The sequence below is a fragment of the Panthera tigris genome, chromosome C2 (assembly GCF_018350195.1).
Source record: "Panthera tigris isolate Pti1 chromosome C2, P.tigris_Pti1_mat1.1, whole genome shotgun sequence".
NCBI lineage: Eukaryota > Metazoa > Chordata > Mammalia > Carnivora > Felidae > Panthera > Panthera tigris.
The window spans coordinates 127,570,111-127,589,054 of record NC_056668.1 but is presented as its reverse complement, the minus strand read 5'-3'; the positions used below and the strand labels follow the sequence as shown (position 1 = coordinate 127,589,054).

The following is an 18,944-nucleotide window of genomic DNA, read 5'->3' as shown; positions in this document are numbered from 1 at the left end:
ACCATCTGTGCATACACTTAGAAAGGGTACATTTTACTCTGTATAAATCTACAGTATCTAAAAAATACCCTAATAAAATTTATTTTTAAAAATTGAGAGAATAAGAGAACCAGAGACAGCAGACTAGGGGGAGTTTTCTGTGACTCACGCAAAGCCTATTGTATTGGTATACAATAAATTGTCAAGAATTCTTTTATTTAAAAAAAAACAACAACCTTTTAATGTTTATTTTTGAGAGCGAGAGACACAGAGCATGAGTGGGAGAGGGTCAGAGAGAGGGAGACACAGAATCCAAAGCAGGCTCCAGGCTCTGAGCTGTCAGCACAGAGCCTGATATGGGGCTCAAACCCATGAACTGCGAGATCATGCCCTGAGATGAAGTCGGACACTGAACCAACTGAGCCACCCAGGCACCCCTCAAGAATTATTTTAATAAATTAAGAGGGGATGGAGAAGGAAAGTGTAGCAGGAAAGGATGAAGGGAAGAGAGAGGTTGCCCAGTGACATTGCCCAGGAAGGCCAGGTGGTAGTGCTGCTTCTCCAATAGCCCTTGGTTGGAGGCCCTCTTACCCTCACTAGCTCTCCTCTCTTCTCAAACCAATCTGTGAAAGAGAGAATGCTGATAGGCTGACTTCAGGGGCTGAGATGAAGCTTGGGTGAGATCATTCATGGCAAGGCCTGAACACATCCCGGGCATCAATAATATTAGATGTTATACTTCCAACAGAGAAGCCCCACATAGCTCTGCTGGGCCCCCTCTCTGCTCTGGACATGACCTAGGGAGCACACACATGTCTCTGGCTTCTCTGCCTTCCTGCCCCGCTCTTTCTGACATTCTTGGGCCTCAGAAAGTGAGGGCAGTTATTAGTCCCCAAGTGAGGGTTTCCTAGCTGTCTCTCTGTGGCTGCCGAGGGGACAGGCATGGGAGATGTCTGTGTCTGGTGGGGCCTGAGGACAGGCTCCTGATGCAATCTCTGCTGCTATTCTTTTCAGAGAATGTCTGAGATTCTTTAGATGGGATTAAGTAACAAAGGGGACTTCCTCTTTGGATTATACTGTTTGTCCCAACATCAGAAGCCTCTTTGGACACAGGAGCTCCAGACCTCTGTCCCTTACTCTGTAAAACCACAATGATGATTTATTGGTCCACAGAGATAACAGCAGGGCAAAGAATAATGACTGTGAGGGTGTGCTCCCTGTCTAGGCCATGTTCCTGGAAAGGAGGAAGAGACAGAGGTCAGGGAAGCATGGAGCTGGGAGGAGCCATAGGATCTAGCCCTGCATTTTCCAAGTGTGATAGGATCATTGTACATAGTCTAGGACACACAGTTGTTCTAAATGTATGTATTAATTTTTATGGACACTTCCTATTTATGTTAGGTTTTCCATTCATCATAGGCATACCTGAAGTTGCCTTTTAAAATAACTGCACTTCAGTTTTTTTTTAAAATAGGTCTTTTTAAAGAAGAACGTTAAGCAAATAATGGAACAGATTCTATGCAAATATAGCCAAAAATACAGACAGTTTGCAAATAAATGAAATTTAGAGAACACTAGTACCAACACTTGATCTGTCAGGTTAGGAAATAGTGACCTTCGGGGGTCACACAAAAGCTTTAATAGCAAGATTCTTAGTAGCAAAAACAGAGGCACCTAGGAACCCTGATCCATGGAGAAAGTAGGTAAAGAGGGCAAGAGAAGCAGTGCTGAGCTGGTCAAGCATCATAGGAGGGGCCCCAGACTCAGTCAGGTGCTGCCAACTTCAGAGATCCCTCCAAGACCCCCAGTGCATTTTCCAGGGCTATCCCTTGGCACCCCCCCAGCTGTTCTCTAGTAAACATGCATTAGCCACAAAAGAAAAAGGTCTAACCCTCATGCTTCTGTCATTAGTTGCCAAACCTGGCATTGCTTAGTTAAACCTAGGCTGGCAGGAGCAAGGAGAGGAGCTGTTTGCCCTGTGCACCAAAAACCCACCGCTCACCTGGTATCAGGGCCCATGTGTTATTGTGTCAAAACCAGCAGGAGACCAGCAGTGCCCCCAGCTCTAGGCCAGGCCCCTACAGACACTTGCTCATTGGGTCCTCCTGACAACCCATGTGAGGTAGACCCCATAACCATCCCCCTTCAGAGAGGAGGAAATCAAGTCTCAGAATCTTCAGAACTCGTACGAAGTGTGAGTACAGCCAGTAGGTGGCAGAGTAGGGAGCTGAACCCTGTGCTGTCTGAGGTTAAGGGCTGTCCTTCTCCAACCTCTTCTCACTGCATCTTGGAGCCCTGAGTTCCGCATAACCAGGGCCATTCCCTGTGAGATGCCAGCCACCCTCCTCAGCCTCTCACTGTTTTTCTTCAAGGGAGAAATGACCCAGCTTGCTGCACCTGCTCATCCAAGGGCTAGGAATTATACTTTCCTTTGACAAATAAAGAAACTGAAATTCAGAATGATGAAGGGATTAGCATATTTGGTGGGACCTGAGATTCAAAGTCAATATAGAAAGCTCTCACCCAATTTCCAGAGTCCCTAGGAGGAGGGGGACTCTTACTCAGAGTGGATCACAGACTGATGAGAGAAAGCAGTGCCCCCTTTGAGGTACCCACTCTCTGCTTCCAGAGTTTCTGAGACCTAGCACCATGGGGGACCGCTCCAGGTCAACCCCACTTTTTTGGACTTACCTTCTAAAGGATCTCAAGTCCTGAAAAAAAAAAGCATCCCCAGGCAGAGGGCCTATGAAGATAGTAAGACCTCTCAAACTACTGCATGGTCCACCCAGAAAGTTGTTTCCATGAGACAATAAAAGGACTAGATTGGGGTCACCCTGGCCTGGGTTTGAATTCCAGCTGAGACATTTGCCCACTGTGTGTCTGTAGCCATGTTAATTGATCTCTCTTTGCCAATATACCTACCAATGATACTGGGTTAATAACACCAACTTCGGAGGGTAGTTTCAAAATATGTAACACCTCTTTCCATACGTCCTGGTACACAGTAACTGCTCAATAAATCAAAAGTAATGGCAGTCATTGCAGTAATTGTACAAGGGTTAGTCATTCAACTTTTTTGCCTTCATAGCCTCCTGATCCTATACCCTCATTCGGTCCCTAACCGGTATCCTAATTGTCTCTGAACAATCATTTTTTCCCTATATATCTTTGTTTATGCTTTATCTTTTCCTGAAACACCACCCCCTTTTCTTTCTATGGGTCTACATTTTATCCATCCTTCATGGCAGAGCTCCTTGGGAAGAAACTGAGCTGAAATTAAGCAGTCATTAGTCAGGCAAGGTATGAGGAACCAAGAACCAGGGCCTCAAGCTCCAGAAGAATCTAAGACCTGGGGATAAATGTATGCACTCAATTACCTTCAACTTATCACTCACCCATCTGCCTACCACCTACCCACCCAGCCATATATATCATACTCAATCATCTGCCTACTTATCCACCTATATTATTCAGGATAGGGTATCTGCTCTAAGAGTGCCAAATCTCAACTGCCCTTTGTTCTCTTTTCTCTCATTTTGGCCTACTTTTGGATCAATTTAGAATGTTTATCTCCTTCTCCTTTGTTGGGTTAGAAGCAATAACTATGATGTTTTAGTGGTTGCTTTAGAGTTTATAGCATACATATATAATATCCAATACTTGTCACAGTCTACTTTCAAATGATGTCATACCGTATCAAGATATTTTCACGAGGTAAAAAATTCTAGGGTGACAATTCTTATCTTTTAGTACTTTAAAGAGGTTATTAGATTATTTCTGGTTTACATTTATTGTAACAATACACGTCTTTTTTTCCCTCTAGCTACTTTTAAGATTTTTTATTTCCTGTTTTAAGCAATCTATGGAGTACCTTAGTGTAGTTTTCTTCACTTTTCTTCTGCATGGGGTTCACTGAGTTTCTTGAATATCTGGGTTCATTGTTTTTATCTAGTTTGGAAAATATATGGCCATCAGTTTTTCAAACATTGCCAAAAAAAGCAGAGCTACCATATGATCCAGCAATCCCACTTCTGAGTACTTATTCACACACAATGGAGTATTATTCAGCCATGAGAAAGAAGGAAATCTTACCATTTGCAACAACATGGATGGACTTGAAGGCATTATGCTAAGTGAAATAAGTCAGGTAGAGAAAGACAAATACTGTATGATATGATCTTTCATAAGTGGCATCTAAAAAAGCCACAGTGGTGGTTACCAGAGGCTGTGGGTGAGGAAATGGGGAGATGTTGGTCGAAGGGTAGAAACTTATAGTTTTAAGACCTAGGGATCTAATGTACAGCATAGTGATTACAGTTGAAAATACTGTATTATATACTTGAAAGTTACTGAGAGAGTACATCTTAAATGTTCTCACTACAAAAAAAAGAAACAGTAATCATGTGATGTGATGGAGGTGTTAACCTATGGTGGTAATCATTTTGCAATAAATAAGTGTATGAAAACAACACATTATAAATAACACATTAAAAGTATATAATGTTATATGTCAATTGTATTTCAATAAAGTTGGAAAAAAATTTTTTTCACCTCTTCTCTCCCCTCTACTGTCCTCCAGGGACTCCAGTTACATGTGTATTAGGATGTTTGACATTGTCCCACAGTCCACTGATTCTTTGTCTGGAATATTTCTCCTCTTTGTTTCATTTTGGATTGTTTCAATTGCTGTTTTCAAACTCACTAATCTTCTCTTCCTGAATATTTGCCTTGTGCAACACCCAGTGTATTTTTTACATCTCAGGCATTGTAGTTTTCACAGCTGTTAAGTTCATTTTGGGTATTCTTTGTATCTTCCATGACTACTTAACACATTCAATCTTTCATGTCTTCCTGAACATATGGATCGTAGTTCTAATACCTGTGTCAAGATCCAACCTACTGATTGTATCATCTGTGTAATTCCTGGGTTAGTTTCTGTGGATTGATTTTTCTCTTCATTATGGATATCTTTCTGCTGCTTTGCAGACCGAGTAATCTTTGAGTGTATGCCAAACATTTTGAATTTTACCCTGTTGGGTGCTAGGTGTTTTTATATTCTTATAAGTATGTTTGAGTCTTGTTACGGCATAATTAAGTTACTTGGAACCAGTTTAATTCTTTTAGGTCTTGCTTTCAGGCTTTGTTAGATGGGACCAGAGTAGTTTAGTCCAGGGCTACCTATTCCTACTACTGAGGCAAACTCTTAGGTATATTCCGTCTGATGCCTTGTGAATTATGAAATATTCCTCTCTGGGTGGTGGGAACAGGCATTATGTCTGTTCCTGTGTGAGCTACAGGGGTTTTCCTTCTGACCCTTTTTGGGTGATACTTTCCCTACCTTCTGAAATGTCCTCATACACGTACATGGCCAATACTCAGCTGAACACTCCAGGGACCTTCCGCAGGTTTCTAGAGTTCTCTGTGCAACGCTCCTTTCTGATGATCTGCCCTGTAAAGTCAAGCCACTTTGGCCTCCCAGCTCCCTCATCTTAACTTGAGACTGCTAAACTCTCCCTGGGTCTGCCCCTCCAGGCATTAGGCTGGGGCCATCATAGGGTACATCTCATTTGCTTTTTATCTTTCAGAGATCACCAGTCTTCATTGCCTGATATCCAATCACTTAATGACATTGTTTTATATACTTGTCTAATTATTTAGTTGTTTTGGGTGGAAGTAAATATGGTCTAGTAATCCACTTTGGTCAGAATCAGAAGTTGCAAATATTTGCCTTTTGATATTGTAAATCTGAAATGTCTGTTAGTCATCTAACTTGTTCAGTCTGTTGTGTCCATTTCTTTGGAACCTGCAAATGGCTTTGGCTGCTGACAGATATGAGAAGATCCCAGGATGTTTGGTGTCTGGAGGAGGAACATGGGGTCCAGGCTTGCCTCCCACTGGACCACCACTGCTACTCTGACAATTGTTTAAGTCTTGAACAGTCAAAACTGGTTTTGGTCCAGGCCTGCTATAGTTTACAAAATTTAATTTCTCTAAACACTTACTGGGTTGCTAATCTTTATTTGCTTTCAATTCCACGTATTAATCATAACCTCGGTTCTTTCCTGGTCCTAGCACTCAAATCTCAAAGTGCTTTCTCACTCCCTCCCTTGCCTCTCTCTCAATGTAAAGGCAGCTACCAGCCTACAGGCTTGGACAAAAAGGCCAAAATTAAAATATTTGCCCTGAGTGCTTTATTCTACTAAGTTTCACTGAGCTTTTATTGGTCAAATCTTTTGAAAATCTTACTTCTTCCTATTTGGAGCTTCAAAATACTGGGCTTTCCCTTCCTTTAAGATGCCAAATTTCTGGAACTTCTCAAGTTTCCTTTCATTTCTACTTTTATACCAGCTGACCCTTTCCTGCACACACATCAGTTTTGCAATACTATGTCATCACAGCCAGTAACATCCACACAAACCAAGACTCTGCTCCCCATCCTTTGCTCTGGTACTGAGGAGTCATTAGGTATATGGTCTTCCTCTCACATTTCAAAAAGCCATCATTTTATCAAGTGGTTTTTCTCTAACAGTGTGGATCTCTATTTCTCCAGTCCTCAGTATAGCTTCCTCACTGTTTACCACCTACTCTAAGACAATGCCACAAACTGTAGGATTTTATTTCAGCAATACTCCACTTCCTTTCCCAATTTCCATATCTGTCAGGATGGACCAATAACTTCAACAAACCTAATCTTGGTGGCTTAATAAAACAAAGGCTTCCCCTCCCCACACAAACATAAAAAAAAAGTGAATGTTCCTGGTTGCTGGTCCTTCCATCTTGTGGCTCCCTCCTCCCTGTGCAGGTCTCTGCTGGGTCTTCTGCATTCAGATGAGGCAGACAGATCTGCTTCGATAAGGAGAGCAGGTGAGGAGTTCACGAGAGATCCTAGGAGCTGGGCCAAAGAAGCGACATTCCATTGGCCAGAACTAACACACAGCCCCATCCAAAAGCAGGGAGCACAGGAAAATGCAGTCTTCCTGTGTGCTTATGAGGAAAACTAAATGTCTTGCTGCCTTCTCAACATTCCAAGTGCCTTTATACCCACTATCTACCTGCTTTCCCCTTCCCTACAACTATCTATTCACCCACTGGGTAGTGACCACCTCAAAGGATGGGATAGGGTGGTGGCCAGGTGTGCCCCAGGACTCTGACAAGGGTGGCTGTCCACCTTGGGAAAGGGAGCTTTCCTCTCCAAGGCTCTAGCTCTTTATGGTCCCCTCTCTCCTACCACTTGTACCACACATTCCTGCCCTGTGTTCCTCGCTCCTATGTATGTGCTTTTTCCCCACTTTACAGAAGAAAAATGAGGCTCACAGAAGGTGTGGCTTCTGAGTCACAAGTGGGGAGGTGTTTAGCTGAAGCAGGACCAAGCCTTTCAACCCCAGTTCTGTCTCTCAGGGCTAGACTTGGTCTGTTGCCAGGCCAGAGCACAGAGGAAGGCACAGAAGAGGGAAGTTGTTTAGACCCTGAGGGCAAAGAGGGAAGAGCCTTTGACTTTGGCCTCCCAGGTACCCACTCTAGTCTGAAACTGAGCTTCCCCTCCTCTGTGTAGAAGTCCATAGCCAGGCTTTTCCACGCAAGCAGGCCTCTGCCCACTGCATCCAGGGCAGCCCTGACTAGAACACTCTTGGACTTCTCTAGTTGTCACATTCACACTATTCTGAGAACTGACTGCCCTATTCCAGGCCTTCTGCTTCCTCACTTCATCCAGTACCAGTCAACAACATGCCAAGCCCTCCACCAGCACAGCATCTTGGAGGCTGCTACAGTCAGCTTCACGGTGCTTCTCCATCCTGCCAGGGCAATGTCAGCACTGTGGCACAGTCCTGTGGCTGACAACTTCTGTGTCCATCTCACTCTCCAGACTCTGAGACCCTTGGGGGCAGGGACAGGCCTTATTGTCTCTTTACCTCCAGCACCTAGCAGAGGGTCTGGCACAGGGTGCATGCTCAATAAATGAATGTTGATTGAAAAAACGGGTGACTCAATCAATGAATGAGGACACCCACACAGACAGGGCCTCAATTCCTTATCTGTGGAAGTTGCCTGTCTCCAACACTTAAAAGTTTGGAGAGAGCAGACATGTCTGAGTGATAGGAGACAATGTGGAAAAGGAAGGCGGCCCCCTAAGGCCAGGTCACGTGAGGCCCTGTATGAAGTGGGGGGTTTCAGCTGCCATTGAGAAAAGCCTCATGGGCCCTGCCCAAGCAGAAAGATCTGGAGGCAGAACTGCCTCTAATTAATACTTTTTTCCTTTGTGCTCTGGCATTTAGCTTTCTCTTAACCAGCAATTCCTTAACTACTAAACCGCTGTCAAATTTATCGAGCACCTACTGCATGCCAGGCACTTTGCTGGGCGCAGAGGATTCAACACAATCTGCACAGGCCCTACCCTCAATGGAACTTCCAGCTAATTGGCCAACAAGTAATTAACTGTCTACGTGTGGTAACCTGCACAGCCCTCTGTCCCAAGAATGCTTCATCTTCACCTTTATCTTGAGTGATGATGCAGAATTTTTAATAACAGGCAGGGCAAGGCTTTCCAGTTTCCTTTTCATTCCCTTCCTTGGGCAGGGGTCATACCTACTGGGACTCTGTCCAATGTAAACTAGGCTAATGAGATGATAGGAGGTATTCTTAAGGTAGGATAAAGGGAACAACAAAACATACCTGCTATTAATCAGTCTTGCTTGTCATCTCTTGTGTCATGTGGTTCATCGCCAGAGCTGCACCATGAGGGTGTCCCTCTCAGCAGGGGACAGAGTGGGGACCAGTTCAGGAGGAAGAATGCACCTGGGGGGGTGCAGTGTGAAGATGAAACCTTGTTGTCTTATGGATGCATCTCTATGAAACTGGCCTAGGAAGGGATGGGCCTTTCATCTCCCCCTTCCATGTGCAAGACTATACCCCTCCCCAGTCCATCCCTTCATGAGCTCCATTAGGGGGAGGACCTGAAGGATCTGGTGGCCTGATGACTGGAGCAAATAGGCAATGAGAATAGCTGGGCCTGAGGGAAGCACAGAGGGGACTGTGGGAATGGTGAGAACACAGAGGGTATCAGAAATGCATCTTACACCCATCCATGATGAGCCTGGTGTAGGCTAACAGGCAACTCAGGAAAGATGAAAATTGTGTGGCATCATACTCTAGACTCCAAGTGTGTACTTATCATCCTGTACAGATGCCCAACAGAAATGCATTCTTCTCTAAGTTTTCCAATGTTAAGAGTACAGCCAAGGAGTCATCAGAGTAATTCTCTAGCGTTTGACCTGTAAGTCCCTCAGTACCACAATTAGATCGATCTGGAAACTTTTCACTGCTTGGGATATGTACAAGATGCCAAGAGCTCACAAGAACCACTTGAGGGCAAACTTCTTCAACTTAGGGGCCACCATCACAGGGATAGCTAGTGCTCCCATCTTTCCTCTGGACTTGGAGCTATGGCTCTGGCGTGCTTGATCTAACAGATTTCCCCAGTAATACCCATGTGGTGTGGATGGTGATGGTGGAGGTGAAACTGATTTCAACACAATTCAGAGGGAGAAGGGGCTTTTGTAATATAGATAAACCTTTGAACTTTGGGGTCTCCCCTGAGAGGAGAACTTTATTACAGCTTTACTACCCTGATATGGTGGACACAAGTCAAAATCTCTTCAAGTTTCATGAGATGGCCTGGATTCTGGTTTCTGTCCCTTACATGGCACCCAAGCCCTGACCAAGGTCTTGAACAAGAGAAAAGAGTTGTCTTTGAAAAAGCTCCCCCCACCCCCACCCTGGGGTTTGGTGGGACTGTCCTCAGACTGAGGCCCAGGGTTACTTCTGGAGAAGCAGGTGGCAGCAGGGAGGCTGCCCATCCCTCTCACCCCTGGGACTATGGCCCTCTCCCCACAACCAGTGCTCCCCTACCCACCTCTGGCCTCTCAGCCTATTTCATTCTGGTGCAAGAATCAGTTGCTGCCCTCGAAGGCCTGCTTCAAAGTCTGATGCCCCTGAAAACACACATCTTCCTGCACACAAAGAGGAGATGATTGACTGTCTTAGCCTGCTGAGAAAAGATCCCCATGGGCAACCTGAGCTTAAAAAAAAAAAGGCAAAACAAACCCAAACAAAAACAGGTCAGCATGCAGCAAAACCCAAAGGTCTTCCAAGGTAGTGCATTCTGCATTTTAATGTGCAGACAAATCACCTGAGGCTCTTGTTAAAACTCAGATTCTGAGCCTGAGTGGCTCAGTCAGCTTCGTCTGACTTCAGCTCAGGTCATGAGCTCATGGCTGGTGAGTTGGAGCCCTGTGTCGGGCTCTGTGCTGACAACTCAGAGCCTGGAGCCTGCTTCAGATTCTGTCTCCTCTCTCTGCCCCTCCCCCACTTATGCGCTCTCAAGCTCTCTCTCTCTTTCTCTCTCTCAAATACAAATAAACACAAAAATTTTTTTAAAATTCAGATTCTGATTCAGGAACTCTCAGGTCATGCTGATGCTGCCAAACTACAAACCACACTTTGAGTAACAAGCCTAAGAGATAGCAAAGCAGGCAGCTGGGAGCACAGCATGGCCTCCCTCCAAAGACAGGACTGCACAGGGCCTTCCTGAGTTTAGCCAAATGCCACCGGTGGCCAACAGGGCCACAGCCAGGACAAAGAGGCCAGGGTTCCCATTGCTAGAGGTGTTCTCTGGGGGGGGGGGGGGTGGCCCTGGTGCTTACAGAACCCAGATCTCTACTGATACCCACCCCTAAGCCTCTCTGGTCCAACTTCCCTTCTCTTAACATATTTTATTTTTTTATTTTAAGTAGGTTCCGCATCCAACGTGGGGCTTGAACTCACGACCCCAAGATCAAGAGTCACACGTGCCACCTACTGAGCCAGCCAGGTGTCATCCCCTCAATCTCCCTTCTCTTAAATTCTGGTTGGGGATCTTTTCTGTTTTTATTTTAATCCTCTGCTTCCCCTTTGTAATTATTAGCTCCTCAAAAAGAGAGAAAGACTTATCATCCTGATTGGTTAGAACCCAGACTATTCATTGGCCTTCAAGGTCAGCTTTGGCTGAACTTACCCACTCCATTCCCTCATGCAAACCTGGGCACTTCTTCCTCTCAGGTGGGTCTGGCAACAACTTGCTTTCTGTTTCACCTCTTCTACTCCTGCAGTAGGCTAGGGAGTTACCCGGGTCTGCTTTGCATGCCCAGACATCTTAGATTCACTTAGACCTTAAGGCCTAAGCCTCCTTCTCCATACAGTTATTCTCAAAATGCCTTGTACTAGAGGGTATCAGGTATTTGTCCAGAGGTTCCTCAGGGCTCTTTAGTAGTAAGGGACAAAAACAAAGGGAAAAAAACTGACTCATGGGGCTTAAATAATCCAAAGGACTTTATTATAAAACCACCCAAAATGTCAAGGGGCAGGACTGGCTCTAGAACTAGGGCAGAGCACTAAGACAGGGGGAAGGAGCATGGAAAGGAGGATGGAGATTGGGTCAAGAGTACACTTGGAATCTCTCTGAACATGCCTAATGACAGAGACCACCAGAGTGCACAGGGTATGGAAGGCACACAGGCCAAGGGAAAACTGACAGACACCCAGGCCTCCAGCACCAGTTGTAGCTCACCAGCTTGGTGACCTCAGTCTCTCTTTGCCTTGCCTCCCACCATTGCCTGTAAGCACCTGGATCCACCTCTGTTCCATCCCCCTCTGCCTAAAAACCTTCCTGCCCATCCCCCTTTTCTCCTGTGACATTATATCACCCTTTAAGGTACCACTCATAGTCTGCCTAAATCACTGACGGAGGGACTTGGGCTCAGTCAGCCTGCCCACACTCTTACCCTCCAACACCATCACCTAACTCTTGGCATCACCTGCCCTCTGTGTTAACCCTGATTGTTGCTGTAGACCTTTGACAGTCTGCCTCCTGGCTCCTCCAGACAGCCAGTTTGCTCAATTTATCTCTGAATACTAAGGCTTGGGACATAACCAGGCACACAGTAGGCATGCATAGTGAATGGACAAGGCGTGCATCCAGTCACAACAATTCTCTAATCAAAAAATTGATACAATCATATTTCCCTACTTCGCAGGGTTGTTTCAATAAGCAAGAGACAGTATTTGTGAGTACACAGTGTAGAAGGAAGGCATTTCTAATGATGACCGGATATGGGTGGGAGAGCTTAGTAAAGCCACTCCACATTGGTTTCCAGTCCAAGGTCCAGTCTCATCTCCCCCAAGGCCCCATACTCTTTTTTTCATCCTGACTCTTGGTTACCTAATAAAGGATGTTCCAAAGATCACAAGTCAAAGTGCTGGTTCTGTAACACATGAGATCTACAGCTGTAGAAGTAAAAGAAGATAGGAAAGAAAGTACAAATGGTACTGTTTTGATCCTAATTACACAGATTAATCAATCCAAGCATAAGAGTATGATGAAACCCATCTTGTTACAGGATCATCAACTAGCAAAAACAATCACAATAGGTGACGGCACTTATGACCATTCTTTATTTTCGCATTAGCAAAACTCTTGAAATAGCTTTGCTCAACCCCCAGCCCCAGGCTCAGCGAGCAGTCATTGTTCTGGCCAGTAAATCTGGCTGAACTAAACATGGTAGAGTCAAGTCAACTGTGTGTGTGTGTGTGTGTGTGTGTGTGTGTGTGTGTGTGTGTACCAGAGACTGAGAGACTGAGAGACACAGAGACAGAAACAGAGTTATGCAGGTAGAGACAAAGAAACTGAAACAGAGATCCAAGGTACTCAGGTAGCAAGACATACTTGGAGAATAGCGAGACAGCATGATTTGGGACAGAGACAGAAATAGGGACAGAGATCACACAGAAAGATACACACACACACACACACACAGCACTTTACTAGGTTGATGTGAACCACCACCAGGAACATATTGCTAGTTGAACAAAGTTACTGGTCTCTTGCAACAAGAAGACCACACATGATAGGGGACTTGGAAGCACTGGCCTTACTGCAACAAGTACCAAAAAACACAACTTTGATCACAGAAGTGTTTTTGTTGCCGTTTGGCTGGTAGGAATCAATAACTGTGATAAGTTATCAATAATCATGATAAATGTAACAGGGATAAATTCACCTACTTTAAAAAGCCTCTCAGGTTATATTTAAAAAAAAAAGAAAATACACTCTTTAAAAAAATATAGCATACCAAAACAACGCAGGAAGTAGAATCAAGGGAAAAAATGTATCATGTAAATGCTAATAAAAAAAAAAGTACGTATACAGTATTAGTATTAGTATCAGTATTAGTCAAAACAGAATTCAAAGTAAAAATCACGAACTGGGACAGAGAAGGATATTTGATAAGAGGTATGATATGAGGATTATATATCTTATTAAAGAAAAACCATGGCGGGGGGTGCCTGGGTGGCTCAATCAGTTAAGCATCCAACTTTGGCTCAAGGTATGATCTCATGGTTGGTGAGTTCAAGCCCTGCACTGGGCTCTCTATTGTCAGCGCAGAGCCTGCTTCAGATCCTCTGTCCCCCCACCCCCACCTCTGTCCCTCTGCTGCTCGCTCGCTCTCTCTCAAAAATAAACATCAAAAAAAAAAGAAAACATGGCAGTCATGAACTAAACTGTAAGCACTAAACAACATGTTTTGCAAAATATGAAATAAAACTGGTTGATATAAAAGGCCCAGAAATATTGGTTTCTCTCAAATTGGCAGATCATGTGGTTTAAAATAAAAAGCAATGACATAGATCAGAAAGAAAACAGAGAACTAGAAACACTCTACAGACCAATTAGACCTAACAGACATACACAGAACACTCCACCCAATAACAGAAAACATACACTCTTCTCAAATGCACACGGAACATGCTCCACAACAGACCACATATTAGGCCACAAAACAAGTCTTAAAAAATTTAAGATTGAAATTATACAAATATCTTTTCCAATCACAAACAGAATGAAACTAAAAATCAAGAGCACAAGGGAAACAGAAAACTTCAAAAATATGTGGAAATTAACACAGTTTTTAAACTTCCAAGGAGTAAGCCATAAGAGAAATTAGAAAATACCCTGAAATAAATAAAAATGCAAACACAACATAACAAAATGTAGAGGGTGCAGTGAAGGCAGTGCTAAGGGGGAAGTTTATAGTTGTAAATGTTAAATGTGTACATTAAAAAAGATCTCAATTCAACAACATAAATTTACACATGAAGAAAGTCAAAAAACAAAACTTCCCACAACTAAACCCAAAGCTGGCAGAAGCAAGGAAATAATACAGATTAGAGAAGAGATAAATGAAATAGAGAATAGAAAAATAATAGAAAAAAATCAGTGAAATTAAGAGTTGGTTTTTGAAAGATCAACAAAATTGGCAAAGTCTTAGCTGGATTAACTAAGAAAAAAAGAGAGAAGACTATATAACAAAAACAAGAAATGAAAAAGGGTATTACAAATGATGCCACATAAAAAGGATTATAAAAGTTCTATGAACAATCATATATCAAAGAATTGGATAATTTAGAAGAAATAGATTAATTCCTAGAAATATACAGCATACCATCTGAATCACGAAGAAACAGAAAATCTGAGCAGACCAGTAACAACTAAGGTTAAATCACTAATCAAAAACCTTTCCCAAAAGAAAAGCCAAGCACCAAATAGCTCACTGGAGAATTCTGCCAAATATTTATGGAAAACTTAACACCAATTCCCCTGAAACTCTTCCAAACAACTGAATAGGAGGGAACGCTTCCAAGTTCATTCTATGAAGCCAGCATTACCCTGAAACCAAAGCCAGACAAACACTTATAAGAAAAGTACACACCAATATCCCTGCTCAACAAAATACTAGCAAACTGAATTCAACAGCACATTAAGAGCATTATATACCACAACCAAATAGGACTTACGCCGTAAATGCAAGGATGGTTCAACATACAAAAATCAATCAATGTAATACACTGACAAAGTGAAGGACAAAAACAATGTGATATCTCAACTGATGCAGAAAAAAACATCTGACAAACTTCAATACCTTTTCATGATAAAAATATATATATACAACAAACTAGGAATAGAAAGAAAGTACTGCCACATAACAAAGGCCACTTATTATAAGCCTACAGCAAACACCATACTCAGCAGTGAAAAACTGAAAGCTTTTCCTCTAAGATCAGGAACAAAGCAAGCATGCCCATTCTCACCACATCTGTTCAACAAAGTATTGGAAGTCTTAGCCAGAGCGATTAGTCAAGAAAAAGAAATAAAAGGCATCCAAATTGGAAAGAAAGAAGTAAAATTATCTCTGTCCCCAGGAAATATATATGCTTTTATATGTAGAAACTCTAAACATTCCACACACCCCCAAAAGTTAGAATAAACAAATTCAGCAAAGCTGCAGAATATAAACCAACACACAAAAATCAGTTGCATTTCTATATACTAACAATGAGCAATCCCAAAAGATATTTAAAAAAAATTCCTTTTACAGTAGCACCAAAAAGAACAAAACACCTAGCAATAAACTTAACCAAGAAGGTGAAAGACTTGTACACTGTAAACTACAAAACACTGCTGAAAAAATTAAAGATGGCATAAAAAAATGAAAACACATCTCATGTTCATGAATTAGAAAACTTAATATTCTTAAGATGTTCATATTACTCAAAGCAATCTACAAATTCAGTGTAATCCCTACCAAAATACCAGCAGAATTTTTGGAGAAATAGAAAAATACACCCTAAAATTCATATACAGTCTCAACAGACCATGAATAGCCTAAAAATTCTGAAAAATAAAAACAAAGTTGGAGATCTCACACTTCCTGGTTTCAAAATATATTACAAAGCTACAGTAATCAAAACAGTGTGATGCTAGTGAGCATAAAGGCAGACCCATAAATCAATTAATAGAGATCCCAGAAATTAATGCTCATATATATGGTCAAATGATCTTAGGGTGCCAAGACCACTCATGTGGGGAAAGGATGGTCTGTTCAACAAATGGTGGTGGAAAAATTGAGTATCCACATGCAAAAAAATAAAGTTGAACCTTTAACTTAGAGATACAAAAATTAACTAAAAATGGATTAAAGACCTCAATGTAAGACCTAAAACTATTAAAATCCTAGAAGGAAACATTAGGGAAACTTTCATGACATTGGATTTGGCAATGATTTCTTTTTTTTATTTTTTTTATTTTTTTTAATGTTTATTTACTTCTGAGACAGACAGAGACAGAGCATGAGTGGGGGAGGGGCAGAGAAGCAGGCTTCAGGCTCTGAACTGTTAGCACAGAGCCCGACAAAGGGCTTGAACCCACAAACCGTGAGACCATGACCCGAGCCAAAGTTGGTCGCTCAACCAACTGAGCCACCATGGCACCCCGCAATGATTTCTTAAACATGGCATCAAAAGAATAGGCAACAAAAGGAAAAATAGACACATGGGATTATCTCCAAGTTCAAAACTTTTGTGCATCAAAGGACATAATCAACAGAGTGAAGAGACAACCTAAAAAATAGAAGAAAATACTTGCAAGTCACATTATCTGATAAGGGTCTAGTTTCCAGAATACATAAAGAACTCCAATAATTCAAGATGAAAAGAATCAAGGGGTGCCTGAGTGGCTCAGTCAGTTGAGTGTCTGACTTTGACTGTGGCCCAGGTCATGATCTCACAGTTTGTGGGTTCCAGCCCCATGTTGGGCTGTGTGTTGGCAATGCAGGGCCTGCTTGGGATTCTCTCTCTCTCCCTCTCTGTCCCTTCACTGCTTGCATGCTCTCTCTCAAAAATAAATAAATAAACTTAAAAATTTTTTTAAAAATCAAATAACCCAATTAAAAAATGGGCAAAGCACTAAAACAGATATTTCTCCAAAGATGAAGCACAATGGCCAATAAGCATATGAAAAAATGTTCAACATCATGAATTATCAGAGAAATGCATTTCAAAACCATAGTGATATCACCTCACAGTCATTAAAATGATGATTATCAAAAAAATAAAAAAGAACCCAGAAAATAACAAGTTATTGGTGAGGATGTGGGATAAAGAACCCCTACAACCCAACACCCCAAAAACAAATAATCCAATTAAAAATTAGGCAGAAGGCATGAATAGACATTTCTCCAAGTAAGACATACAGATGGCCAACAGTCACATGAAAAGATGCTCAACATCACTCATCAACAGGGTAATGCATATCAAAACCACAATGAGATATCACCTCACACCTGTCAAAATGGCTAAAATAAAAAATGTAAGTGTTGGCAAGGATGTGGAAAAAAAGGAACCCTCATGAACAGTTAGAAATGCAAACTGGTACAGCCACTATGGAAAACAGTATGAAAGTTCCTCAAAAAATTAAAAAGAGAATTACCATATGATCTGGTAAATACTGGTTATTTACCCAAAGAATATGAAAACACTAATTCAAAAAGAGTATGTACCCTGTGTTTATTGCAACATTATTTATAGTAGCCAAATTATGGAAACAGCCCAAGTGTCCAGTAATAGAGGAATAAAGAAGATATGGTGTGTGTGTGTGTGCGCGCGCACACACACACACACACACACACACACACACACACACACACACAATGGAATAGTATTCAGCCATAAAAAAGTACAAAATCTTGTCATTTGCAACAGCATGGACAGACCTAGAGAGTATAATGCTAAGCAAAATAAGCCAGAGAAAGAAAAATACCATATGATTTCACTCATATGTGGAATTTGAGAAGCAAAACAAATAAAAAAAAGACACAAACCAAAAAAAAACCCAAAACCCAACAGACTCTTAACTATAGAGAACAAAACTGACGGTTACCAAAGGGGAGGTTGGTGGGGGGATGGGTGAAATAGTTGAAGGAGATTAAGAGTACACTTATCATGATGAGCACTGAGTAATGTATAGAATTGACGAATCACTATATTGTACACCCGAAACTAATATTAATACTGTATGTTAACTATATTAGAATTAGAATTTTTAAAAATAAATAAAAATTAAAAAAATTAAGTAATGGCAAAAAAAAGACAATAACAAGTATGTGAAGAAACTGGAACCCTCACATATTGCTAGTGGGAATATAACATCATGGAGCCACTTCAGAAATCGTTTGAAAGTTTTCCAAAATGCTGAGCAAAGAGTTACTACATGACTCAGCAAGCCTACTCATTGGGTATACACCCAAGAGAAATAAAATGTCCACACAAAAACTTGTATACAAATGCTTGTAGTAACATAATTTATAATATCTAAAAGTGTAAATAACCCAATGTCCACCAAATGATGACTGTATAAATAAAATGTGGTATATCCATACAATGAAATATTATTCAGCTATAAAAGGAAGGAAATACTGATACATAATACATGATACATCATGTATGAACCTTGAAAACATGTTGTTATGGAAGCCAGTCACAAAAGACCACATGTTGTATAATCTCATTTAGATAAATCTGTAGAGACAAAAGTTAATCAGTGGTTGCTTATGTGGGGGAAAGGAAGAATAGGAAATGACTCTTAAGGGTTCAAGGTTTCTTTTTGGGACTATGAACATGATCTAAAATTAGATTATGATAATGGCTGCAGAACCCTGTAAATACACAAAAATCACTGAACTGTTAGAATGTTGATTAAACAGATGAACATTATGTCATACAAATTCTCAGTAAAGTTGTTAAAAATCAGTATCTCCATATACCTGCAATAGTTACAAAATTAAATCTTAAGAGAAGATACATTTACAATAATATGAATACATATCAAGAACCTAGGAGTAAATCTAACAGAGTATTTGCAAGACCTCTCTATAGAAAATGATCAAACTTTGTTAAGAGAATATCAAAAGACCTAAAAAGAAATGTCATGATCACTGGCTAAAAACTTCTATTGGAAGGATGGACTTCCAGTTTCTGGTTTGGTGTGCAGAGAGTCTAGAAGTCATCATCCCTATTTCACACAAGAAAAATGTTGAACA

The 18,944-nt window shown here is 41.6% G+C and overlaps 1 long non-coding RNA gene across 1 annotated transcript in view; it reads right to left on the bottom strand.

The window, feature by feature from the left end:
- Nucleotides 1-3,845: 3,845 nt before the first annotated feature.
- Nucleotides 3,846-18,944, bottom strand: part of LOC122230604 — a 28,483-nt gene continuing 13,384 nt past the window's right edge. The window contains exons 2-4 of the long non-coding RNA XR_006207611.1: nucleotides 9,890-9,986; nucleotides 8,650-8,772; nucleotides 3,846-3,927 (exon numbers count right to left, since the gene is read on the bottom strand). This is a non-coding gene — a long non-coding RNA (uncharacterized LOC122230604). The remainder of the gene's footprint in view (nucleotides 3,928-8,649; nucleotides 8,773-9,889; nucleotides 9,987-18,944) is intronic.